The sequence below is a fragment of the Chrysemys picta genome, chromosome 19 (genome assembly GCF_011386835.1).
Source record: "Chrysemys picta bellii isolate R12L10 chromosome 19, ASM1138683v2, whole genome shotgun sequence".
Classification (NCBI taxonomy): Eukaryota; Metazoa; Chordata; order Testudines; family Emydidae; genus Chrysemys; species Chrysemys picta.
The window spans coordinates 20,571,207-20,598,349 of record NC_088809.1 but is presented as its reverse complement, the minus strand read 5'-3'; positions in this window follow the sequence as shown (position 1 = coordinate 20,598,349).

The window sequence follows — 27,143 nt, the reverse complement described above, 5'->3', positions numbered from 1 at the left end:
TTGGAGGGCTGCAGGTTTGTATATTAATATAATGGCAGTGGGCTTCTGCGGCTTCCATGTAGAATTCTATTATCACGTAACAGGGAATCACGCAGCCCGGTGATCAGAGGCAATTTGTCAGATTAAGCACTAACTATCGTGTTTAGAAACCATACATTTTTCAACCCATTCGGGCATCACAAAACAATATCCTATTTTTTTCCTGCTCTTCTTCACTGAAGCATGTATCTTGGGCCATCCAGCCCTCCGTCCCCCTACCTCATTAATAAGTCTTGCTGAGTAGGTAAAAATAAAATAAGTAAAAGAGCAAAGAAGGGGGAGGGAAGACAAATGAAAAGCTATAGACAAGAACTTCATTTTCCAGCATGTTCATTTCTCTTACTTCTGTTAAGAGTTGCTAGATCCTTTGGTCGCCTTCTTCCCAGCACTTTGCATGGCAAGACTGCCCCCTAGAGGAGGCCTCGGGGAAACACAGGGAGAGAAAACCTTTGCAAAGCCGCTTTGTGTTATGGTTTAATATGAACTTTATTCCTCCCCTCCCCTTTGTCAGATAGATAAACAGCTCTGCAGATGCCGTGGTATTGCCTCGAGAAGCATGCAACGCCCAAGGCGCTGACTTAAGCTCGATTATAAAGGTGTTGGGCTCAGTGCAAAGAAAAAAGGCCATTTTGATTTAATTGGAGGCACTGTTGCATCACATAAAAAGAGACCCATTTTATTTGTGTCAACCAGCAAGGGGTGAGCTGCTAAAGAGCTGGTTCTGAGAAGGTTTTCGGGGCCAATGGAGCATTCTTCTTCTAAGTCGGTCATTGAAGAAAGAAGAGCAGACACACAATCAACTCCCTGGGTAAATACCGATCTCTAAGATACCTAGCTGGCCTCCATGACTACAGTGTCTGGGCACTTCGCATTTTTTAGTGCATTTACCCTCAGCACCCCTGTGAGGTAGTACTTCCTATTATCCACACGGTAAGGAGAAGGAACAAAGGGCTAAGGCCCAGATTTTCAAACTTATTTAGGCTCATAACTTCCATTGAAATCAATGTTGAGGATTGAGGTGCAAGCAACTTGCCCAAGGTCGCACAAGAAGTCTGTAGCAGAGCAAGGTACTTGGAGCCAGGTTGCCCGAGTCCTAGGCTCCTGTTGTAACCAGCGGATTCGTTCTTCTCACAGAGCTTCTCCTCCATCTCACCAGCCAGGCTCGACTTTGTATCTTTCCGCCGTCTGCTCCCTGTCACACAAACTACGGGCCTTCTCTTTCTCTGCTCCACTCCTCTGCTTCCCCCTCTGTTCCTGTGACCCAGGAACCCCTCACCATGTGCAGCTATTCTGAGTACATCGTCAGATCTCAACGAGACCTTGGCCAACTGCTGCTGGTCTTCAGCCCTTTCGTGAGTTCCTGGGAGAGGGGCAGCCAGAACGCACTGCAATCCACGCCCCCAGGGGAGCTGAAGAACGCAGGGTAGGATTTTCTAAAGCATCCGGTGGTGGCTTCCCTCACCATGGATTTCAGTGGGAGCTGGGCCAGGCCACTTTTGAAATGAAAATCCTGCCCTGCCCCAGCCTGCCCAAGATCCCTGCCTCCGTGGGAGCATCACACCCAGCAAAAAGGCTCAACGGCTTCCGAATGACAGAAAAACTGGAGCCACATGGGGAAGTGAGAGAAGCAGAGGGGGAAGGGAAGGGCGAAAGAGAGCGACAGTCCAAGTTGGGAGACAGGATCAACATCAGCCAGGAGACAGAGAGAGGGTTTCGAGGCACAAAGCAGAGCTGCAGGTTGGGAGCATCTCACATTCTGGGACCCACTTCTTGCTAGGGGTAGGACTGATGTTTGCAAAGTTCTCGCTCCATCTGCACTAGCTTGCTCCTCGCTAATAGTCCCCAGATATTCCACTGACCCAAACACATGCATAATTCATTGCTGTAGACGCTGTTCTCCCCTAACACAATACCAGACGCCTCCTGATTAGCAAGTCTAATTCTCTCCGCTCTAACCTCCTTCTTAGGGGACTCTGCATCTCAAACAAGGGGCAAGTCTGTTGAACCAGAGGCGTGCCACAGACCTGTCGCTGGTGCCAAACTGATGGGGTCAAACAGAAGGAGCTGACTGGTGTCCCCGGGCTGGTGTTCATTGACTGATCCTCTCTCCTTACTAGCAACACACACACACACACACACACACACACCAAAGTCACCACCTGGTAAATGCAAAGTGTTACCTACCATAATTGCTAAGTGCTGTCCAAACATTAGCTAATTAACTCACACAACACCCCAAGAACAACATTTGTAGTCCTGCATACTAAGAGAGATAATAAGATCCCACACTGTACGGCACCAATTAAATGCAAGTTAGGAAGGAATCACACACACACACACACAGGCAAAATAAGCTAGCTGTGCTCAGGTGTGAGGATGAGGGGAGGTTCCACTTCCAACAAAGGTGCCAGAATTTACCACTGCCCCAGGCAGGATATCGGATAACAAGCAATGGTCTCATGCCACATGGAGAAAACGGGTTTTCTGTTACACCGGTGCAAATCCAGACTAGTACCATTGGCACCCAGGGAGTTACTCTGGATTTAAACCGCTGTAACCACAATGCAATATACACAGCGGCCCTGATTCTCTTCTCACATTGAGGTGACTCCAGTTGTTTCTGTGACGTTACTCCTGATTCCCACCAGTGTGAGGGAGAGCAGAATCAAGCTCCCAGGGGGCTTGTTAGTAAATAAGGGTCAGCCACCAGCTAGCTCCCTGTCTGGAAGCAATCCATAGAGGCGGAGGATTCTCAGTTTGGAATTAAAGCAAATTAATGGCTGGACTCTGAGTTGCTATCGGCTGGTTCCGTTCAGGCTTCTCTAGATTAACAGTCAACAGACACAGCAGGATGGCCATGAAAAGGGGTGTTGCCCTACTTCTCTGAGGGAGGGCCTCCCACACAATTTGGGTCAGAGATGGACATCATCAATGTAAGTGTGTTGGGGTGGCTGAAGCAAACTGGGCATGCCGCAGTAGCTTTTCCACCACCACCATGCCCGTGGAGAGAGAATAGGAAAATAGGTTTAAAACTGCAGGGGGGGAGCCAGATATATTTGTTTGCTTGCGGCAGTATTCTTCTTCTCCAGCCTCAAAGCATAGGTGTGTTGGAGTGTGTGTGTGTCTAGGCCAGGGGTAGGCAACCTGCAGCACGCAAGCTGATTGGCAGTGGCACTCACACTCCCCAGGTCCTGGCCACCAGTCCAGGGGGGCTCTGCCTTTAAATTTAATTTTAAATGAAGCTTCTTAAACATTTTAAAAACCTTATTTACTTTACATACAACAATAGTTTAGTGATATATTATAGAAAGAGACCTTCTAAAAACGTTAAAATGTATGACTGGCAAGCGAAAGCTTAAATTAGAGTGAATAAATGAAGACTCGGCACACCACTTCTGAAAGGTTGCCGACCCCTGGTCGAGGCTATGTAATCCTTTAACTCCTCCTAAAGTCTTGTAGATTGTCTTGCCTGCCAAGGCGCATCTTCCGGCAACTCTACACTAAAACTTTTAGAGGGACTCGGATAGTTAAACTTTACTGATGCTTCTAAGAAAGAACTGCACCACAGCTAGTAATACAGTATTTCCTTTAAGATCTAACCGCCTGTACATTCAGTTAAAGACAACTTGCGAACCATCTGTAAAGGCACCATCTAGGTGACTCATAATATTACTGGCCATGTATTCCTTCTTTATCCTTGAAAGAAGGAGAGTGAGCACAAGTTACATGAGGATGAGTTTGCAGGGTAAATACATCAAAGGGCTGCCCCAAGGTAGGCTGCTCTGGACCGGGGGAGACAGTGAAACACCTTTTACTCACCTGCCCTTTTAATCTCAATGTTTAGCTTTTCTGGTTGCGGGAGACTCCGAAACCACCTCTATGTAGCTCTGGCCATGCCAGTTGTCTTGCCAACAAATCCCAAAGCTAGAGTCTTGCAGAAGTGGATGTACAACCCTCCTGAGAGACTTGCCGTAAGTTGCCAATGCTATGATTCTGCACTGTCAGTGGCGGAGTCACCGTTCAGCCAGCTTTCAGATGCAAAAAGAGCCAGCCACCGCACTAGTTCGGACAGTCACTGCTAGGAAGCGGCGACTGGCCTGAGAAAGCGGTACGGGATGGCTTGAGGACAGGTGAGGGGCGTGGGGTGTTACTCTGAATGTAATTCGGTTATTGCTTTGAGTTATAATTGAATCAATATTGAGCGAAAGAGAGAGACATAGGAACACGGTTCACATAGAACGAGATGGTGAAATTCCCGGGCGCTTTCCAGAGCAAATGAAATACACGGGGGAATTCTGGCAGATGAGGGAGTGTTTCGAGGTGAAGGTATGGCCCAAGGGATAGATATATGCATTGTATTCCCAGTGCACTCTATTAGTGTACCTCGTCTCAGAGCTGGAACGGTGCTAGCAGAATAGCTAGAGCTGGAGGAGGTTTGCAATGAGAACATCTCCCGTAGTGGTGGAAGCAGGAAAACCCCACTGTGAAATGCAGCTCGATTGGGAATGCACATACAACTCAGAATGCTCCAAGTAACGCACGGTGAACTATGAACAGTGCTGAATGCCTGTTGTCCATTGTGTTTTGATGTGGCAGGAGCACCCTCTGGTGGCTTTAAAAATACCTTCTTTTGTTAATACATGCAGGACTGTTAGCCCCCAGAAAATACATTAAGCAAGAGCGCACATGCAACAGCCAGGAGACTGGCTCTCAAGCTAATGAAGAAGAAAGAGAAAACGAGACAAATAATGGCTGGGTGATAATTAGGTTCTACACCTGTTATTTCCCAGCAGTTTTATTTGTAGGGTCCACGTGATCCTTTATTAGAAGTGAATCTGGGACCAGTTTGGGGCAGGAGGGACTAAGGGAGATGCTTCATGTGCTGCAGCCGGAATATAAACTCATTAATTAGCCACATCTCCAGCTTCTCTGGTCCCTTCTGTGTGCTTTGCGGGTAGCACCAGACTGAAGAAAGAAAGATCAGCCAAGAAACCCCCCCGACAGCAACAGAGCTCATTGGCTGGAGAGAGGGAAGGGTGTCAACTAGGAAGGCGAGCAGTTACCCCTCTCCAAAATGTTCTGGCTTCTTGGGGGGGCGGATGGCAGTAGCTGAGTGACCCCACTGAGCTCAGCTTTGTTTGGCGTGGAGTCTATGGAAGGAAGTCTGGGAAAACTACCCACAGCTCACCCAATGAAAGAGCTGTACAACAAATCTGTGGCAACAGCCACCTAGACATCCCAAATGGCCACTGAACTGGTCACACGACATGGAGACCAGAACAAGCGCTGCAAAAATAAATAAAGAGCTTCCCCTCGTGACCTGTGGAAGAATCTTGATAAATCTAGATTGATCCCTAGGTCTCAATCTGCAGTCGCTTGTGCATAGCTCTTTCCAAGTTTCAGTTAGGGCACGTAAGTAATCCTGAGTCTGGGATACGAATTGCCCTGTAAACACATCTAAACTCACTGTTTCACATGGCTTCCAACCACAGCCTTCTCTTCCTGGGTTCATTGGAAGTCAACCTGTATTCATGACAAGTTTTAGGTCTTGAATGGAACCTCGGGTCTCCAGCTTCTAAGGTTGAGAAGAATGGTCACAAGAGAACCTAAGTGGAGAATACGACTAAAGGGTAAGAAGAAAAACACCTGAGCGCGTCAGATTCCATCCAGCAAACGCAACAGCCAATGCACGTCATTCAAACACCTAAAGGAAAACTTTCAAACTGAGGAAATACTGAAAACAAGACTCGTCCAACTGTTTCATCTTTGCTTGTGGACGAGAATACTCTGCTACTCGGGAAAAGTGAGCAGGAGCTGGTGTGCTGAACATAAAGGATGCTGCCTATCGTACCCAGGTGAGATCGATTGTACGCTATTGGAACAGGTCACTAGAGAGAGCCAGACACTACAGTGACAGGTGCAGTATCAGAACCTCAATAGAGCGGAATTAGGTAGGGCCCTGGGGATCATTCTATTTCAAAAGCCTATCAATGCTGCTGGTTATTTATAGTCCGTCATCCACTACTGAAATGCAGCCATCTCTGGGGAGAAATCAGTGGCTTTGGAGATCTCTAACCCCTCTCATTTGGGGGCAGATAATTTAAAAGGCACAAGAGAGCCGAGATTCTCCTTTATATTTCAGTCTCTAGCTCTTTTCCCTGCGACGATAGCCTTGGAAAGGGAAACCCCTCAGTAAAGCGATGGCGAAGGCTTGAAGGAACAAGGAGCTGGGCTCCACTTCTGCGGCTGCAGGCAGGTAAGGAAACCTAAAGATCTCCCCGAGCACACCCACCTTTAAATGAGATGAGCCGTTTAGATCGAGGGGCGTCCCCACTGACTTGTCCTAAAGACCCTAGGGCAGCGCTGTGCAGAGTGGCACCATCGGGGTAAACCAGAAAGTGATTCTGATTGATAAGGAGGATGGTTTGCAGGCAGGTCCCGGAATGGTATGGCAGGCACTGAGCAGAGCACAGCAGCAGACTAGGATTATTATAGGGCATCTACCCTGGTAACTAGGGGCACCACGGAGATTACCAGGAACAATACACATTATTTTAGGATGGGAGATAACTATGTTCTCCGTACCAAGATCCTCCTCGCTCTAGTTACTACCACAGTAATTGGGCCATGACACCAATGTTAACATCTCTGCTCTCTTCCAAAACATGTCAGGAGACCTTTACTCTCCGTTTCCAGGCTTGTCTAAGAGGGGACATCTCCAGCTCCCCATCACCTAGAGGGAGCATTGCTTCAGCACTGACCCAAAAAGGAAAGACCACCGAGTGGCTTGTTAATACCCCTTTCCGAAGCATCTGGTGACGCCTTGGCTATTTCCCATCCGAGTGTGGCCCAGGCCTCACGTTGCTGGCCTGTAGTACAAAGGGCCAGATTCAGATTGCTCACGTATTCTCGTCTCGTCTAAGGAATACACAAGGAGCAAGTTACTACTCACCAGAGTAAGCATAGCAGAGTCTGGCCCAAGGCAATTTGGCTGCAGGATTAGGATTGCCAACTTCCTGATTGCAGAAAACCAAACGCTCTTGCCCCGCCCCCTACCCCTGTCCCATCCCTTCTCCGAGGCCCCGCCCCCTGCTCACTCTGTCCCTCCTCTCCCCCCCCCCCCCCCCATCACTCATTTTCACCGGGCTGGGGCAGGGGGTTGGGTTGTGGGAGGGGTTACGGGCTCTGGGAGGGGGTTTCGAGCTGGGGCAGGGCCAAGGATGAGGGGTTCAGAGTGCAGGAGGGGGTTCCAGGCTGGGGCAGAGGGTTGAGGTGTGGGCTCTGGGAGGGAATTTGGGTGCCGGAGGGGGCTCAGGACTGGGGCCAAGGGGTTTGGAGTGGGAGGGGGCTCAGGGCTGAGGCAGAGGGTTGAGGTGTGGGCTCTGGGAGGGGGTTGGGGTGCGGGAGGAGGGTCAAGGCTGGGGTAGGGTGTTGGGGTGCAGGAGGGGGTGTGGGCTCTGGAAGGGAGTTGGGGTGCGGGAGGGGGTGAGGGGTGTGGGCTCCGGCCGGACGGCGTTTACCTCTGGCAACTCCCAGAACCGGCCAGTGTGTCCCTCTGGCTCCTAGCGGAGGGGCCAGGGGGCTCTGCACGCTGCCCACGCCCTCAGACGCCACCCCCACAGCTCAGGGCAGGGGCAGCGTGTGGAGCGTCCCGGGCTGCAGGGACATGTCACCACTTCCGGGAGCCTGCCTTAGCTCCACTGCGCCACCCACCAGACTTTTAATGGCCCGGTCAGCAGTGCTCACCGGAGCCCCCAGGGTCCCTTTTCGACTGGATATTCCGGTCGAAAACCACACACCTGGCAACCCTATGCAGGATTTGATCCGAGCTGTTCAGTTAGCTGTAGATTTCCTCGGCCCCAGGCTGAATGAATGGCTTTCGTTCCCGGAAGTGCAGAAGTAGGATATTTTTGAGCAGAAGACCGACTTCCATTCACTAGGCTGCATAGGCGGTTGCAGTGACAGACACTTGCGTACGTACATGAGTACGCATCATTGCAAAGGGAGGCACGGAGGAACTCTTGGGAAAACTAGACAAGGAGAGAGGGGCAGATTTCTTAGACAGGAGCCCTCCACCGCAGAACCAGGCACAAGCCTGGAGAAATAAAAAGTTTATTAAGATTAATGCTTTTTGGCTTTCCATCTCCCTGCAGCATGGCTCCTCCATTTCCATAAACCCATTATCCTCACTGCTGTTTCACTTAATTGGAAAATGTCTATTGCAGCCTAGCATGTTCCAACACAAACCTTGGATGTACATAACAGGCACTTAAAAGCTTTCAAATATTTCAAGTTTGCTCAACACAATTATGTGAACAGAAACCCTGTGGGACTTTTTAAAAAAAACACACACACAATAGTCATAAAGCATGTGTTCACAGGGCTAGAAATGCCGTTACATTTATCCTGATTAGAATTCTCTACGCTTTTATGGGCTCACGCAGCTATTGGCAGAGGGGGAGAGGGGAATGACAGTAAATTATTTGGCTGGTGAAGGTCAAGGGAATGGAGATGCTTGTCCCAGAATGCCTGTTTCAGTGCAGGCCCAAGGAACGCTCCGTTACTACTCTAACTAGTGAGCAGGTGGCGCAGGTCTGTTTGTCCAGTGATTTGCTCTTTATGCCCCATCTACAGGTAGATCCAAGCAACAACGTATCTGGAGCTAAACAAGAGTAATAGCAACTCGCGCTTCGGGGCTCGAACTATCCACTTGCACGGATCAGGAATTAAATCCACTGGCCCTTGTACAACATTGTATAACTGACCAGGTGCATTATGGATAAGGGCAGGGCTCCATTTTGCCCCAGATCATCAGGTCACAAGCAGGAAGGCAGATGAGAGACACAGAAGAGGAACAGGCAGGATCCTGGAACTGATGGGTCAATAGTCTGAACCGATCCAGCAACAGGCATGATACAGGTCTTGCTGGACCTGTGTGGGCCATTATCGGGAGTAACAGGGAAGGAAGGAAAGAGGTAGGCAGATGCCAGTCCATACAAGGGCCCTGCTGCCCCTTCTCCCCGCCCCTGAGCTGAGGGCACATATCACAGGGATAGTAGACTTTTTGCTACATTCACTGCCATTGCAGGAGTGCTTCATATGGAAACAGGGCAATAAACCTTGCGCAGTGTCATACTGTACATTGTAGGCACTTCTGAGGCCCCCTCCTCCCCCCCCACACACACACACACCAGCCATCACCATGGCATCTGAGCTCCTCACACACAGGGCATTTATTCCCCCCTACCCTCCCCCCACCTCGAGATAAGGAAGGATTATCCCCGATGGGGAGCTGAGAGACTGACTCCCCCAAAGCTCTACAGAAAGCTTGCGTCAGGGCTGAGAATAGCACCAGACGAACACTTGGGTTTCCCTAACCTCAAGGCCATTTTTCCTCTACCTTCTGACTTATAGAACCAGAGGGCTAGAAGGGACCTCAAGGGTCTAGTCTAACCCTCGCCAAGATGCAGGATTCCTCTACAATGGGGTAGAGCGAAGCAAACAAACAGAGGAGGGGTGGCTCTTCCCCCATTTCCCCAGTGGATGGGAGGAGAAGGCTCATTTTATTCGGGTGCCGGAGCAGGTAGCTGGGTGAAGAGATTAGCGATGTTCTCCAGAAAGGCAGCGGCTGGCGGTGAAATATTTGCATGTTCCTCAGTAAGAGTTCATGCATTTTGGCGTTTAATGCCTCTCCGCTGGTTGTTATTACACCCTGCTTCGGAGGATCTGGCTAGGACACAGCAGTATAGGGGGACAGGCTACCAGGCATCTCAGGGAGAGGGGCATCAGGCTTATTGCGCTCTTTCATATATTCTCTTCTGCACAGTTTTTTTGGTCCCGCTTCTCTGAAACATTGGAAGGGATGGAATGCAGCTAACAGCAGGGTTGCTGTGGGAGTCTGTAAGCAGGAGTTGGGGGAGAAGAGGTTTTTTGGATGGGGTTCCCCTTCCTTTTCCTAGGTATGGCGTCTAGGAAGAGAAGACCATGATGGCTACTGAGGCAACATTAGAAATCACTCAAGGAGGAGAGGAGAGAAAGAAGTTGTACATCCTACAGCTTCTGCACCCAACTATCATCGGATGGATGCTACTTATGCATTAATTGCCACCTGATAGTGCTCCTAGCACAGAAGACTCAAGGATGAGAGATGCAGCTGGAGACAATGATGGAATTCAGATGGGGATCTGAAGGTATGTTGAAGGAGAGGAGATGATCTAGGCAACTCGAGATTTGCAGACATCTGCTAAACAAAAGGGAGGGCGAGGCATGGAAGAATGTGACCATGAGGACAAGGCAGAGGCAGAGATGAGCTAATGGTGGTGAAATCAAGTTGAGTAACAGGTTTGCGGCACTGGGGAGTAGGGAGGAGAAACAGGCAGAAGAGTGGGTGCAGTGAAGAAGAAAAGAAGGAAAGTCAGGCCCCAGAAGAGAGGAAAAGATGATGGAGATAGCCAGAGACTGGAGTCTACAGAAAAATGCGGATGATGTAGAGGGGACTGCAGAAGAGAATATACAACAGATTCACACCAATACCAGGAAGAGAATTGCTAGAAATCAATCTGCATTAGCTCTTGACAAGGAAATTATATCACTGTGAAAACCTCTTATTTATTTTTAACAAAAAGAGAAAAGGAGGGATGAGGTCCTTGCTCACATGCTCAGGGTCTAACCGATTGCTGTAGGTAGGGTCAGGAAAGTATTTTCCCCCAGGTTAGATTAGCAGTGGCCTTGGCGGGGTTGTCGCCTTCCTTGCAGCGAGTGGGTGCAGGTCACTTGCCAGGATTAATATCTAGGTCGCCCTCACTTAATTTCCTGCCACCGCAGGGGTCCTCGGGCACTGGTGCAACTTGGTCTGTCCTGTTCTCTGCCTGTAGCACATAGTCTAGTCTCCTGTGGGCTGTAATACTTTGGTCTCAGTTCAGCTGTTGGGTTTCGTATGCGGGTGCTGGTGGGGGTGGTGGCCGGTGATATACATGGGGTCAAGACTAGCTCCTCTGGTGATCTCTTCTGACCTTAAACAATATGATTCAGTGTCCTGTTCCTGTAATATGGGGGATGGGTTATGTAGGATTTTGGGGAAGACAGGGATTTTCATGGCATGACCCCTCAGGAAGGTTTCTCTTAACCGTCCTTTTGTGCCTATGAAAATCTCTCCCCCCAAACCCACTCCCTGCTGGTTGTGAGATGAGCATTACCTTGTGATGAATGTAATCTCTGGATGGGGTCTGGAGATAGACTGCTCCCAAAGGTACAGCAGGAAGAAGGATACCTGGAGGCTGGAGCAGCTCTCAGAGCAGTGCGTAATCTGGCAGAACAAGTTGGCTGTAGGGCACTCAGTACAAAAACACATTCTTTGCATTTTCAGATGAATAAAATATCTTCAAGCGCCACTTCACCTGGGTGAATCATTTTGAGTGCACACCACATTTAATAGACAGGTTGAGGACATTGTCTGAAGATCAGTTGGCTATTAAAAATTCTAGTTATTGAGGCTTTTTGATTTTATAGGCTGCTATAATACAGGCCCCATGGAAATACTTTGTGCCACTCTACAAGCCCAGACCTTGGTCACTTGGCCTCTTTTCTTGGAAATAAGCTATCTTCGGCGGGCCAAACAACAGCCCATAAGAGGCTGCATCTTTGTTCAAATCCCTTCTCTTTGAAGGGGCTAATGCTAAGGGGTTTAAAAGCCAAATGAAAGTGAAAAGCTGAATTTCCAGGACAGCTCAGCAACCACAGACAGGGCCAGGTTAAGCACCATAATGAGTGGGCAGATTTTCAGGGGTTTAGTACGTTGGGCGCGGAAGTCTTTGTTACTCACAGTGAGGGACATGCTCTTCAAAGCCTTGAAAATCTCGCCTACAAGGCTTCTGTTGGGAGGAGGAGTAGGTGGAATGAGCAAGATTAAACTTTGAGTGTCTCTAATAAACCCAAAATTTATGGTGCACTAGGAGAGGAATTTAGAACATTTTTACTACCGAGCGTAATTTGATCCAGAGGCTAATGTCAATTCAGTTTCTATTTCCTCCTCCCTAACGAAAAGACATTGAACTTAATGCGAAACTGCTATTTCACGAATGATGTAATGCTAGCGTTAGCTGTCAGCCGCCGGTGACACAGAAGTTCATGAGGTGCTCCTGGCTTAGCAAGACTCAGGGCTGCTCTTCAGTGACTCATTTCCTTCACTACTACGCATTCGCAGAGGTGGGGTTGGGTGTCATAAAGTAGTCTCTCTTCTGGTTCAGCGTTTACGGGGCTATCAGAAGGGCTAGGGAGGAGGCATGAGCAGTGGTACCTTCCGCATACTAATGACATCCAACCCAACGTCCCCATCTCATCTGACCTAGCAAAAGTTGTCAAATTCCTTACTTGGGTCTTGGTTACGTTTAGGGCACATGTGAAGGAGGATGAGCTGCGAACTGTGAGATCCCTGAATCCAGAGTGGCAGAGGCAGATGCCACAAGGCGTCCAGTGTGGCAATTGGTCCCAGAGAAGTTCTCTTTTCTTTGTGAAGGGCAGGGTGCCCTGTTGTGGGTATGTGCTGAGAAAGGGACCCAACCCTTGTAGAGAATTAGCCAGAACAAGGGAGCGAGAGATGGCCACTGACCATGCGACTGTAGCTTGTATTTCTACTCCTGGATATATTTTGGAAGTACCTCCTCCTTGAGTGAATATAAAAGCACTGAAATCTCGTGTAATTGACAGATTTCGATTATTGCATATTTGTGAATTCAATGGGCAGATCTCTTCCAACAATCCCCAGCCAAGAGCAGCTGTCTGGACTTTCCCACACAGTCTTCAACTTCTTGCAATGATTTAAGAATAAAATCCAGATTTTTAGCATGCTGGCTGTTGAATCCATTTCAAAACTACATCCAATCGTAATACTAAAAGAATTAATTTTGCTATTTAGGAGTACAGCTCGGGGGGGGGGGGAAGAGGGGGAGAAACAGGCACAGATTTTATCAAACTCTTTTTGAGACAGCCCAAAAGGTGGCTTGGGAGACTCACAAAATATTTGGAATGATCTGGCTCTTCCATTGAATCTATAAAAGAAGTGGAAAAATATTTGGAGATCTTAGATTCTCCAGGTTATGGTACAATAGCAGGTTGGCCCCCCAGCAGTTGTCTACGCTGATAAATGCCTCATTAATAAGAGCTGTAATTAGTGGATGTAGCTAGGGAAGCCCTAGAAGCAGTCGACAAAAGTAGCACGCCTTGCCTAGATGTGGTGAAAGTTAATTATCTTTGGGGGATTTTTATCTACAGCTTATAACAATTTAAGATTCTAACAACCTAAGATTATAACAAGAATTTTCAACATCTGCTTCCAACTGTTACAGATTCCTGACCACCTTGGAGTTAATAGAACCATCCATTACTTCTCGAGCAATCTGGCTATCATGATCCATGCTTTGGTCACCTCAAGATCATACCATTAAAAACACACCGTGGGGCTACACCTTCACATCAGCCTGGAAACTGATGCTGGCACAGAATGCAAAGCTCCCGATGAAACAGCATATCCTACTGGTTGCACATGACATCAGCACTATGGGATCTACACTGACTGTCGATTGGTCTTTGCTGCAGCTACCCTCTCCTGTAGGCAGGTCTCAAGTCATCTAGGGCTTTAGAGATCAATGTGGCATGGGAAGATCACCTCCACCGTCAGTTTAAAAAAAAAAGGAATGCAGCTAGCATGGGTTTGAAACTCACCCCTTTCCCTTCGGTCTGAAATTGCCAAGTTTCTTGACCTTCAAGGTAAGCTGCCAGGCCCTTCTTGTTATCCAGCAGGAAAAACTATGTCAGGTGGTTCTGGGTGAGTATAGTTAGGCAGAGTGGCCTCCCTCCTCCGGGGTGAGCGAGGGTCCACTACCCTTCCCTTGGAGGGTAGAGCCTATGTAGCCCCACCCTCCTCGCCGGAAGTACAGGGACATGGCCGGAACTATAAAAGGCTGGCCCATAAGCCCAGTGGGGGCAGAACCTGCAAGGAGAAGGACACGCCGCCTAATCTGCAGCAGCCCAGAGGGGACCCTACGCCTGGCTGTGCCCAAGCCCCGGACACTAACGAGGACTGGCCTGGAGTGCCCACCGCCGAGTACCCTGAGGAGCCAGATGAGGCCTGGAAGCCAGAGGTACCAACCCCTGGGGAGGCAGGAAGTAGCCCAAGTGCAATATCTTCAAAGCCAGGTGCGGCAGAGTCGGCATGTTGCAGCTGGATCCCCACCAACGCAGGGGAAGCCAACCCTGCCCCTGCTAGGGCCCTGGGCTGGGACGCGGTGGAGTAGGGTGGGCCCGCGTCCCCCTGCACCACCCCGGTGGATGGGCCAACTCCTGCCTGGCACTGGGAAGCTCCTGCTATGGAGTAGGCACCTCCCTCCCCAGGCACCCACCTAAGACCGCACTGTTTGCTGGCTGCCTGAGCCCCTTCAAGCTCAGGCCCTAGCCTACCTATAGGCTGCTTGCTGGCTGCCTGAGCCCTGCCCAGGCTAAAGCCAGCCCTGAAACTGTTTGGTTCTGGACTGCCTGAGCCACCTCAAGCCCAGGCCCCAGCCCACTTGTAACCTCGGTTTAAGCGACGACAATTTTAGTCGCCCAGATCGGGCTAACCCCTGACGGGGACTGTGTGTCACCCAGCTGCACTGGGGGCTCTAGACTGTCCTGTGGACTCTGATTCTGGCTCAACAGGACTGGACCAAGTGGCCACCCTCCTCCGGGGTGAGCGAGAGTCCACTCCAGTGAGGCAGAGATTGTTAGGGCTTGATTTTACTTCTGGTTGGGTTATTGCCTGGTTTGGGGGTGCATGGATGCTGTTGCCTTTATAGCTTGTGTGTCTCATTTTAATCCATATCCTATGACTCGAGAGACTAGGATAAGGGTCTTTTCATAGGGGGACGCTGACCCTTTAAGAGTGAAGAGCCCAGTGCCCCGGTAACTCCTCAGCTGACACCCCAATTGGGCTAAAAGTGTCTGGAAGGGGCAGGTAAGTGCTGCTGGAGAAGCAAATATGTGACCTGTTGGTGAACTTTTTGGAACAAACACATGAAAACCTTGGCACCCACCTGACTTCAGCGAAAGAAACAGACATCTCACTCCCTTCCCTACCTTCCCCACCAACCATGCCAGTCTCTCCAATGGCTACATGCTCTTCCTTTCCCAGGAGCCTCTTGTTTCCCCTCATCCCTCCCAAGGGCAGACACACACATGGCTGCTGCAACAGAGGTCAACAGCAGATGGAATCTATTTCTCCTGACCTCTCAATGAGGTGGAGCCACCAACCCTTTCAGATGAGCTGCTGGGCTCCCAAAAATGGAGCGCTAGGTAAAGGCATGAGGTGCTGAAGAAGAGAGCTCCTTCTCACAGGAACCCCTTGACCGCTAACCCGGCTGGGCAGATGCAGGAGGGAACTAATGACACTGGGTAAACCAGCTGCATTTTAATCGCTCAGAGTTGTGCTTCTTCTGAGACCTTCTCCCTTCCTTGCTCTGAAGGTACCACCCATTATGCTGAAATGGCAGCATCCTGACACCCATTGTCCTAACACAGCTCCTTCCCCCGCCCTTACCCCTCTAGTTCTGAAGGGCGCTGTTTGTTTTATTCCCCTCCCCCCGCAGAGTCTCTGCACTTTGATCACTTCCACACACACACCACCGCGCCAGCATCATTACTAAGAAGTGCCCAAGTGCTGCTGACAGTCCATTCCCCCTAATCATGGAGCTGCTTCATCCAGCACACTCCCCATTAGAGAGGAAAAGCCGACACCAGCTGGGCCATTCGTCTCCCTGAGCACCTGCAAAGGGCACTTGCTCACAGCAGGGACACTTTATTAAGGAAGAAAATTTGGATTCACAGAGCAGGGTGGGACAATGTCCATCCCACTCAGATGCTAACGGGAGGGGGAAGGAATGCCCTTTGTTTAGTTTTCTATTGCTGGTAACAGACATTGGCAGAGGCCAGTGCTGTCATTATTGGGCTGAGAGCTCGCACAGGCCACCGTGCTACTGGATAGAACAACTTCCCGCAAATTGCCAAGCGAGGTTGAGTCTTGGAGGTAGAATACTCTCTTTCGCCAACCTCCAAGCCATCCAGTCCTCCAGTCCACACCCGGACGTTGTAATGGGCAACTCTCTCTGGACGACTGCTCTTTGCTTCAGAGTAACCGAGGCGAGAGCGCTGCTCAGAAGTTGGAACTATAAGCCTCAGGATCCCTACTTCAACAGGCGCAACCTGAACCTACCAGGAGCAAGAGGGAGCTTTGTGCGGAGGCTGGACTTCCATCTACCTGCAGAGTAAGGAAAGCGACTGAATGGAGCAAGCCGGGGCTAGGATTTGTCTTAGTCAGGCAAAAGCCGCTCACCGGGTTTCCACAGTGACATTGGGCGCTCTCGGTCTCTGCCTCTTCCTCTACGCTCTGGGTGATGCTCTGAGGGACAGCCAGCTGTGTCTCTTCCCCTCCGTCAGCTCCTGTTTCATGCGTCCACCTTCCAGTTCTCCTCAGAGCAAGTCGTCTCCTCAGCTGGCAGCTCTTCCATCTCCTGCTTCTTTTCCAGCAGGAAGACTGCAGCTGATAGGCCAACTTCACAGATCACCCAGCTCTTGCTGCCACTGGGACGTTAGTCTTGGCTCCGGCGGCTCTGCTTCGGCACTGGCCTTCTGCTTTTCTGAGGCTGCAACGTCACCTCAGCCCAGAGCTTAGCCAGTGCCGCCTTCAGCAACAGCCGCTGCTACTTCCCATTCTCCATAGATGAGCCAGGCACCTACCCCCCGTGCTTGCAGAAGGGAGTGCTCTCACCGCCCGGATGCACGCCACTGGAGGAGAGCTCAGGCTAGCTTTCGGAAGGTCCGTGTTACAAGGGAAGCCAGCACATGGGAATCCTTCCAAGAGTCGGATATACTATAATAAAGGCAATTGTGCTGCATTACTAATGAAGAGAGTACAAAGAGGGGGCGGTCTCTGAAGAACGAATGAGAGGGAACCCCTTCCTTAATGATCCTGGGGAATCTAGCCTGAGGCTGTAGATCAGCGTTTCCCAAACTTGGGATGCCGCTTGTTCAGGGAAAGCCCTTGGCGAGCCGGGCCAGTTTGTATACCTGCTGCGTCTGCAGGTCCGGCCGATCGCGGCTCCCACTGGCCGCCGTTCGCCGCTCCAGGCCAATGGGAGTTGCTGGAAGCAGCGCGGGCCGAGGAACATACTGGCCGCCGCTTCCAGCAGCTCCCATTGGCCTGGAGCAGCGAACCATGGCCAGTGGGAGCTGTGATCAGCCAGATCTGCGGACGTGGAAGGTAAACAAACCAGCCCGGTCCACCAGGGGCTTTCCCTACACAAGCGGTGTCCCAAGTTTGGGAAACACTACTGTAGATGATTGTGTTTATATGGCTGGTTGGTTTGTGTTGCCAGCCCAGAGCCATTAGGCAGGACGCTCCATCCTGACACCTTTGTTTTGAGGCTCTCTCGACATAATAAATGAGACTTCTCCAAAGAGGTTTTCCTTTTATTGAAGAGCCTCCGGTCATGGGTGGAATGGTGCCACCCCAAGATTTCCAGAGAACCGTACCTGCAAATGAAGGATGGTCTTGTGGTTAAAGCACTGGACTGGGACTCAGGAGATGTAGGTTAAGTTACCAGTTCTGACTTGTGCAACCTAGGGCAAGTCCGTTCACCTCTCTAGGCCTGTGAGAATTGCGAGGATAAACTAATGTAGAATAACCAATGAGGACATTAATGAATGTCCGAGATGCTCAGAGACAATGGGACTGTCTATAGAACGGGAGAAGCACTGCCCAGACTCAGGAAATGGGAATTTACATATCCCATCAGGGTGACTCTTTTCTAGCTACGGCATTAGTGACCCTAGGAAGAAGCCATCAGCATGGCCACCCCGGTGCTAGAGACCCAGCCATTACAAGTGACCTAGCCCAGGTGTGCACCCTACTGCGAAGGAAATGCTGTCCTAGGCTTTTATAGTGCTGCTCACTACCATAGCATGAGTGCACATCAGGGCAGAAGCAGACGCCGTTTAAAAAAAGATTGAAGTCTCTAGGATTACTCAAAGCCAGGCTGAAATATACATGTTCTGCAGGTTTAAGTTCCTGGAGTGTCAAATTCAGCTTTCAGTCTCTCCTCTGAATTAGGAGCAATTCCCCTGAAATCACTGGAGTTCCTGCCGATTTACACTTGTGTAGCCGAGAGCAGAGCTTAATCGGATGGTAATCCCATTATTAGCATACAAATATATCTGCCAGCAACACCTGCATGACTACTGTACAACAGGCAACTAAGGGGAAGGGCGTGTAGCAGGCAGAGCTGCAATGAGGCTGTTGAAATATCTTCAGATGTTCTCTTCACTGCTGACACAACGGCTCAGATGAAGAGATTAAACATTTGTCTTTTTAGACTGTACCTTCTTTGGGGGCAAGGAGCGTCTCCCCCTCTTTGGAAAGTGCCTATCACAAGATGATGCCACAAGGTAAATAATGAATGAAAGCTATTAACATAAAGTATCAGAGGGGTAGCCGTGTTAGTCTGAATCTGTAAAAAGCAACAGAGGGTCCTGTGGCACCTTTGAGACTAACAGAAGTACTGGGAGCATAAGCTTTCGTGGGTAAGAACCTCACTTCTTCAGATGCAAGTGAAGAAGTGAGGTTCTTACCCACGAAAGCTTATGCTCCCAGTACTTCTGTTAGTCTCAAAGGTGCCACAGGACCCTCTGTTGCTATTAACATAAAGTTTGTATTAAAATGGATGGAGCAGGGGTGCCAGAACAGGGGGACCAAGTGGCCATGCCCCCCACACACACTTTTAAAAGGGCATAGCCCTCCCACTTTTTACCAGCTGTAAGGGCATGCAGGGGGCGGGGCTTGGGGAGAAGCGGGTGGGGCCACCGTTCAAGCGCCTGTGGTCCCCCCCCCCCCCACACACACACACTTTTAGGGTGCTTCCGCTGCTCCTGGGATGGAGCAAATGAAACTGACATCCACTCCAGGGTTAGGACATCCTGCACTGCAGAATGGCAATGCTTGTATTCCAGGAGAAGTATCTGAGCCATCATGCCATCAATAACACAGTGAAGCACCGAAAGAGTTTCTTACTCACTTATGTTTTCCATTTACACAGGGATAAAGAAGTGACAGTTCTCCCAGCAGCAAGTCATAGGAACGGCTCTGCCTTTTCTAAAGAGAACCTGAGGAAGCACAGAAAGCAAACAGGCCAGCACTTTTTGTATTGTCCCCATTCTTACCTTGAAGTGCACTCACTTTACTGCACTTCAGGAGAACATTGGCTGTTAGTACTTCAGAGAATGAATCAAAGCGTACAGCATTTATCAGGGGAAAAGGGGTCAACTGGATTGAGACTTCTGCCATGTTTCTCTAATATTTTTCAGGTATGAAGAGACAGGCAGGCTGTCTTGCGATATATTTAATTTTACTCTTACATATAGCACTTTTCATAGGGATCAAAGTGCTCTAAAAATAAGGCTGGAAGCTGCAGCAGCCCCATTTTACAGATGGGAGGGAGAATGAGAAGGATATTGGGAGCCTGCCAGGATAATGGGGACTCAGGGTTCTCAGCCCTGCCATGGGATGATCGTCCTCAATCTGAGGGCATGATAGTCCTCCCACCGCTGCTCCTGGAACGACAATCTTTTGGAAAGAGGGCAAAGGGGCAGCACTGAGAACTGGTGGGCCTGCGGCTCCCTCTTAAGCTATGGGACAGATCACAGGTCGCTGGGTGGTCTTGCTGGGACAGAGGGTGTCGTCGTCCGCTAGGATTCCTGGCTTCCCCAAAAGCAGCACACCAGCTTCACCCTTTTTGAGCATCCATAGTTGTAGGGCAAGTCTCCATTAGCGCCAAGCTCTCGCCCTACTTCGGCCTGGTGAGTAGGCCAGAAGTTGTAAGCTTGCTACAGCCTTGGCCAAAGACAGCTGGGTCTGTTCACTCAAGGAGTAGAGACTGAGGTTGCAGGTTCAGTCCCTGGAGCTGCTGACTCACCCAGGGATGTGGTGTAATAGTCACTACTGGAAAAGGTGGAAAGATGGTACCGGTCATAGAATCTCAGGGTTGGAAGGGACCTCAGGAGGTCATCTAGTCCAACCCCCTGCTCAAAGCAGGACCAAACCCCTGAACACTGTGCTTGACAGCATGGTTATTTTAAGTCTGCATGAGATCTCCCCAGTAGATATTGTTACTTGACAGCACCGAATAAATATCTGCACATCTCTGGGGAAAAGCAACTAAGCAAATTGATTTTAAAAGCCAGCAGCACTATCCATTGTGCCATCTATCAAGTGGACGGGGAAGCGGAATTGACACTCTGCAAGTCAAAGCAACCATTTCTAAAATGCGATGTTAGAGCCATTACAAGCATTGTGCATGCAACCAAGCACATTATTGGCTTTTTATTTTCCTCCCTGTTTGCTTGAGAATTTTGATTAAAATTATCAAGTATTTCAAGAGCAGCCATGTTGCGCTTAAACCGTTAGGTACGTCCAGGAAAGATATTTGTTTTTAGGGAAAAAGGGAAAGTGAATAATTGGTCATTTGTCTTTAACTTAGGAATCAAGCAATTGCTTCATGGATTCTGGCTCTAAGCGCTCTGCCATTTATGAGAAAGGCATTTAAACAGCCTGCAAGAAACCACATGTTCTCTCATTACGATGCAGAGGAAGAGGAACAGTGCTACACATTGACTGTGGTTTGCATGAAAAACATCAGAAACCTATGCATTCTGAAGCCACTTTGGGGTAATTTGGCCTCTTCCTCCAGAGGCGTTCTAATGAACTCCTGCCTAGGTGCTAAGACTGACCCTTTAAGCTGGGCAAAGTTTGGACATCTAGACGGCCTCATTTCTGAAGCTGAGAGCCAAACCTAATCTGCAGAATAAGATTGCATCTATGCTCCTCTTTCACAGGACAATGCAGCCCATTGACATCACAGGTGATTCCGCTTTTCAGACCTTCATTAAGGTGCAGGCAGCCACAGATCACATCAGACTACATTTTATATCCAATCCAGGTCAAGTGTAGAGCTGGGCAAATGCTGCCAATAATTTGTCAATCTTCATTCACATGTGCAAGCCTATTCACGGAGCCGGTTTACTTTCTACAAGTGCTCTAGCCCCTGGGGTTATCAGCAGGAAATGTTTCCTTGAAAGTTAATGCCTGGAAATAAGGAATATTCCTGGAAAGCAAGTTTCAGCTTTATAAAAATGGGTATTTATTACATCAGGCAAAGTGCTCATGATAGGACTAATCAGAGCATTATGGGATGGAGCCAAGCTCAGGTCCACTCCTCCCTTACTTCCTGCTTTACAAATGGGAGCTTGCACGCATCCATACCGTTGTGAGGCAGTTGAATAAAGTAGCAAGTTCCCAACCTGCAGTCCTATGAATAAAAAGTATTTTTGTTAAACTGAGTGGTCCCCTTACAAAAACACTCAAAATGTGATTAATGCTCAGCTGATGTACCCTATGGGTCCAATCAAATTTCATATTAAGAACCACCACATGGGCACAGTCTTATTTCTTATTGACTTGTATCTGCTTGTTTGCAAAAGAAAACCCTTGCATTTTATTTCCGTTCATGAAGATAAATCTATTGTGTATTGTATTTTCTAATGAACCTCTTTCTAAATCTGCAATCTGTACCATCTTGCAGCAATAAAAATTAGAGATGCAGTGAGCCATGTATTTTAAGACATACCATAATGGGAATAGATTTAACTACCATTTTAGATTTTGGCTAGATTTTTTTCACGCTACGTGATCTTCCTCGGTAGTTAACGCAATGTCAGCACTTATATTGATGTGCTTTTAGTGCAGACTGCTGATGATAAATGTGCCGGAGTATGTTACACACACACAGCAGAGTGGAGTTTATTCACTATTCAGCTCATCTTTTAGGTGAGCCACGCATGTATAACAGGGGGGTGAACTACAGGAATCAGGAGGGCTTGTTTTGCATCAACTTCTGGGGCCTCTTTTAGCTTGGGCGCCTTCAACACTAGGGGCCACGAAGCAAACGTATGTACTGTATACGATCAATCCTTCCTTTTCATATGCTTAATTTCAGTCTCCCTTAGTATCTTTCTTCTGCAGAGTTCCTTCCTCCCCATAACTAGCTCTATTCCAGGGTATGAATTTTGAATAGCTAAGAAGTTTGAGAAAATAAAATACAGCTTATGAACAGAAAGAAGCAATTTATACAAAAAAACCCCTCAGTGCAATTGTTTCCCCAGCTCTAAGGAAGACACTAATATACTCTTCTATGGAGAGGGTGGGAGGAAGGGAAGTGAAGCTAAATTAGACTGGGGTTTCAACTATGGGGAAGGATGGCAGAGTCCCACTTGCTTCATGGAGAGCTTTGGGAAATATTGCCTTACTTGATTTACCATGCACCATGTTCCTTGCTTGAGTTAAGCAGAACCTGAGTGAATGGAAGGCAGACTCATTTGTGTCTGATGTGCTTTATCAGAGGCAGGCACCTGCCAGGCCTTCTGGGAAATCTGGGAGAGTCCCAGTTACTGTGCCTCTCTAACAGATTGGTGTTTTAATACTGAGCTCCCAGCAGCCCAGAGTTCATTCTCTGCCATGGACTGGAAGCTCTTTAGGGCAAAAACACCAGTCGTCTATTAGCCTGTGATAGGGCAACCTCTAGCCTACTAAGCGTATCTAGTCCTTCAGTGAGCCCTACACGATGAGGCATGAGGGGAAAAGAAAGTCTAATGGGGATATCTTCAGCGCAAGGCAGTAATTTTAAGCCATCTAGCAAAGCAAAACGTGCTGTGTTTTTAGGAGAGGAAATCCCTAATTGGACACACAGTTGTCTCGTAAGATAGGCTCGAAGAGCAACAGCTACTTTGATTTATGTGGTGTTTTATCAAGCCAAATGTTCCCTGAGAGCTTTGCAAGATGAGATACTAACACAGCCTATAAAACTAGCCATCTACAATAGGGGATGGGGGAAAGGAAATAAAAGGCCTTTTAGCATTTGAATTACAAGAGAGAAGTGGGAATGTGCCAATCTTCTGATAATCCCTAGGCAAGGAAGCTCAGAGGAGGGTTGTAGTGGTTTCGATATGCAGATACGCATTGCAGGGAAACATGCAGAACAGGGCTGCAGCCAGCCATCTATGAAGTCAGGGACGTTAGTTAATGGGGACAGGTTCTCGTGGGACTAGTTCTAGGGGAGTTACTAGCAACGGAAGAGAGGAGCACTGGGGTCCATTCCCCAGCAATCAGGAACACTGGAGAATCTCACATTCCATAGGATGTAGACCACTCAGACGAGTTCAAGACTGTGAAATGAAGTCCTGCAGTAATATAGAACCTCACCTCGTTTAGTCCCCAGGTGAAGCTACTCTTCAACCTGGCCTTCGGACAACAGGCATCATACAGCAAAGGATAATTGCACAAATTCAGTTTTTCCCTGAGTAGAGGGAAAAAGAACCCCATTACAACAGACTCTAGCCACATCCCACAAGGCACTTCAGAAGGTGCACAGATAGCACGGTGATGAGCATGCTGTAAGAAACCTGAAGAGGAGTGTTGATCCATTAGCACATACACGTTCCTGAAAATTACACTCTGCCCCCTTTGGTTTTTATCTTGGCCCTGGATCTCAGCGGTAATATGCAGGTCAAAGGGTAAGGCACATTAGGAACTGTGCTGTATCGTTTGGCATTTTGCAGCACTCTTGCTGCATGACCTAAAGAACTGGGGGAAGAGGCCATGAGACAGAACATGTTACATTGCAGTTCTTGGAGGGAATTCTTGGTTGAGTGTTCCAGAAGACCTGTGAGCGGTACACACTTGTTTTATGGAATTGCACAGAGTTTTTAAAATGCATAACTCATGTCTGAATTTGTCACCTCCCTATACTCCAATGTTCCTCACAACGATGGCATTATTGTCTGCCTCAAATACCTACAAAATAATGAATGATGCTCAGAAATCCACCCCAAACAAAACCAAATGATCAGCTTCAGCAATGGAACCCTATGTAGAGGACTATATACAAGAAACCTACAGATCACCACATTTACCTCCACGAACCCAGCAACTACCCCAGACACACCAAGCAATCAGTTATCTACAGCCAGGCCCTCAGATACCACAGAATGTGCTCCAAAGAGCAAGTCTGGGATACACAACTAAACACGAATGCAGCAAATAAACCAGGAAGAATAAGCAGCAACGTGATATCAAGGGATTTAACATGCTTTGGTGATGGGGCTTCCATCCACGGTGCTCCAAGCCAGGCATCCTACTTTTGCCGTCGTTATACTAACATACTGAGCATATTATACCGTAATGCCCTAAAAGCACGACCACACCAGAATCACCACACAATGTGCCCTTTTTCCAGACTCTACATTCATCACCATACATCTGAAGCATAGAAGAGGCCACCTTGTAGGTTACAGAGCATAATGGGAGCCTAAAAGTCACCTTTGACAATATTGCAGGTGTGGGCCCAGAATCAGAGCATCTCCTTTGCTTTGCAGTTCGGCTTCAAAGGGGCTTTAAATGGATTTCAACCATCTCTGGTCTCAGCTGGGCTAAGCCATGTTGTTCACCTCTGCTGATATTTAGCCACCAATTGCCAGGAGGCAGCTGACAGACTAATGAAATTCCAGTAGCCACACAGACAAGTAGATTTGTTGCATTGTCTCAAGGCCTTCTTAATCATTATTAAGTCAGTCTTCCCTGTGATATCCATTATTCTGTGTATTAACGGCCCTTCAAAAAAAGGGATTTAAACAGCTTGCAGATTCCTTGATCGTATAAATGAAAGTTTGCAAATTGATCGTTCAATTATAAAAGTGCTTCATGGTCAATTGATTTTAAATTCAGGAACCACAGCGGTGGACAAAGACAGGCTGTTTCTCTCTCAGCTTGGCTTTAAAGAGCCAAGCAAGAGGAGCAATGGGGCTTCCTTTTTGAGACCTCTTTCATGTCTCCCATCAGAGGCACAATTAAGAAAAGCTTTTGTCTTTTAGCACAGTTTTCTCCTTTGGTTAAGTTAATGCCATCGGTGCTAGAAATGCTCCAACAGAATGGAGTGAGTTACCTAGCCTGGGTCTCTAAATGTTGAAGACACTAGGAGCTAAAGAATCTCTACTAGTACCAGCCCAACTCTGGTAGAGACACTAGTTCCTGTGACCACCTATGTCAGCTCAAACATACCCTGATCATCCTTGTTCCCCCGTCACAAGCCTACCAGCTGTTTGGATGGAAATGTTCCATCCATTTATGGAAACAGAGAAAGGGGGCATCAAATATTCCATTTGCCAGAAGTGGAGCCTCCAGGCAAATCACATTGAACAATCTGTCGTGATATGCTGCATGAACACACAGCTTGATTTTTTCCCCCAGCACCAGTGAAAGCAGAGCCCAGTTTTTGCTACCTTCTGGGAATGGAGCAAGAACTCTTTTCTTCAGCTTTTTCCTATGAGAGATGACTATTGGCCCCAGAAATACCTGGATTTGTTTGCTTTTGAAGAATATAGCATGGAGTACATTCCTCTTCTACAGGTAGGGCCCTACCAAATTCACGGTCAATTTTGATGAATTCACGACCAGAGGTTTTTTTAATTGGTCAGTTTCAAGTTTTCAGCTGTTTTAATCTGAAATTTCATGGTGTTGTAACCGTATGGATCGTAGGGGTCCCAACCCAAAAGGTACATGGAAGTGGGTCTGATCTCCTCCCCCTCCCCGAGCTGCCATGCAAGGGAAGGACAAGCCTGTCCCTCCCCAGCCCAGCAGGGAGTCAGCTGACAGAGGGAGTTTGTCTGGGGAGAGTCCACTGAGGCTTTCATCTTACAGGCTTCGCTGACTAGTAACTGCAACAGCTAAGGAAGCTCTTAGAAGGAAGGTGATATGGATGGTGAGCAATCAGCTGTTGTGACCTGCACAGGATGTGCCATGTTTGTACAGACAAAATCGCTTCTGTCCTATGGAAGAAAGACAAAGTGCAAGCTGGTCTCCATATTGGAAGAGAAGGTTCAAGGTCTGGAGAAACAAGTATCAACCCTGCATTGCATAAGAGAAAATGAAGATTTCCTGGACAGACGTCAGGATATGCTTCTGCGGGCACAAAGTTCTGAAGAATCAGAGCAGGCTGCGCAGCGGGGACAGAAGGACGATGAAGAAAATTGGCAGCATGTGATCTCCAGAAGAAGAAAGAGGAGCGTCTATGAACCAGCAATGCAGATACAGGTGAGCAACCGTTTTCATGTTCTCTCCACGGGTACTACTGCGGAGAGTGAACTAGATGATACGTCTGAGGGAAGGGAGCAGAAGGAGATTCCACCGATTGGAAGGCATGAGATGCACTGTCCTAGGGATGGGGGTTCCACAGCCACCACTCCCAAGAGAAGGAGGTGGGTGCTGGTGGTCGGGGACCCCCTCCTAAGGGGGATTGAGTCATCTGCCGTCCAACCAGGAAATTTTTATTTATATTTATTTTTATAGAGAGCTGGAATGGACCTCGAAAGGTCATCGAATCCAGCCCCCTGCCTTCACTAGCAGGACCAAGTACTGATTTTTGCCCCAGATTCCTAGGTGGCCTCCTCAAGGATTGAACTCACAACCCTGGGTTTAGCAGGCCAATGCTCAAACTACTGAGCTATCCCTCCCCCCGAGAAGTGTACTGCTTCCCAGGAGCTAGGGTTCACGATGTGACGGAGAGACTGCCGAGACTCATCAAGCCTTCAGATCACTACCCCTTCCTGCTTCTCCACGTGGGCACCAATGATACTGCCAAGAATGACCTAGAGCGGATCACTGCAGACTACGTGGCTCTGGGAAGAAGGATAAAGGAGTTTGAGGCACAAGTGGTGTTCTCATCCATCCTCCCTGTGGAAGGAAAAGGCCCAGGTAGGGACTGTCGAATCGTGGAAGTCAACGAATGGCTACACAGGTTGTGTTGGAGAGAAGGCTTTGGATTCTTCGACCATGGAATGGTGTTCCAAGAAGAAGAATTACTAGGCAGAGACAGGCTCCACCTAACAAAGAGAGGGAAGAACATCTTCGCAAGCAGGCTAGCTAACCTAGTGAGGAGGGCTTTAAACTAGGTTCACCGGGGGAAGGAGACCAAAGC